Source organism: Tupaia chinensis, unplaced genomic scaffold (assembly GCF_000334495.1).
Source record: "Tupaia chinensis unplaced genomic scaffold, TupChi_1.0 Scaffold144016_1, whole genome shotgun sequence".
NCBI classification, from domain to species: domain Eukaryota; kingdom Metazoa; phylum Chordata; class Mammalia; order Scandentia; family Tupaiidae; genus Tupaia; species Tupaia belangeri.
Window position 1 is genome coordinate 1,156,350 of NW_006203868.1, and position 949 is coordinate 1,157,298.

The 949-nt window shown below is 40.4% G+C and overlaps 1 pseudogene; it reads right to left on the bottom strand.

Moving 5' to 3' along the window:
- Nucleotides 1-250: 250 nt before the first annotated feature.
- On the bottom strand, nucleotides 251-590 carry LOC102490179 (28S ribosomal protein S36, mitochondrial pseudogene; annotated as a pseudogene).
- Nucleotides 591-949: the final 359 nt, after the last annotated feature.

The following is a 949-nucleotide window of genomic DNA, read 5'->3' on the forward strand; positions in this document are numbered from 1 at the left end:
TAGACGCTGTGCTTTTAATAGTTCAAAACTGATGATACTTGATAATCAAGAGTAAATTAACAGGCTAACATGTAAACATGTATACTTTAGTAAGTATAAAGTATATAAATACTTAGGTAAGCTTGGAGCTGATCAAGACATAAATTAGGAGATACAGTGTCTCTCTAAATGTTCTATATTTCTTTTTTTTTTACAGAATATTGATTAAAGTAAATTGTTTAATATACAATTTCTCATTTATCATTTTTGGAAGTTCTTTATTGGAAAGACAATTCTTCTTTCTGATGAAAACAGCAGCCACAGTGATTACTCTGGACCACCACGTTGGATAAATTCAATTTCTTGTTGAAACACCAGTTTCCTTCTGTATTTCTGAGGTAAAGTTTTTATTACTTCTGCTGTGTCTGGTGGACCCTGATCCATCAGCAAATCTGGTGATTTACTTCCCTTAGAATGGCATGGCAGCCCTGCTGACCTCAGTTTCTGATACATTGGGTTTGATTGTCTCTTCTGTCAGGAAGCCTTGTTAACGGTGCATGCGGCTTCACTACCTGCATGACCCTGCTGGCAGACGCCATCTTGCTGCTCATCATGACCCCAGACTGAAAAAAATTAAATCACACTTCAGGGGCCAGTAGGTGCCATGGAGGTTTAAAGGGTTGGATCTCGCATAACCAACTCCGTGGTTTGAGTCCCAGACCTGGCAGTTTGAAAAACACACCAGAGGTGTGTGTATGCATACCCAGAATTCCGAGAGGAGAATGGAGATGAGGAGGATGCAGCATGGTCATCCCCCCTGACACGGTGATTTCTCTTTCTCTCTCTCTCTGGTGAGTTCACATGCCCAATGGCAAAAATCTGAAAAAAAAAAGAAAAAATCACACTTCACTGGTAGTGGGTTAGCAGCCTTATCTCCTAGAAGGAATGCACGTCTTGGACTGCCAGAAAG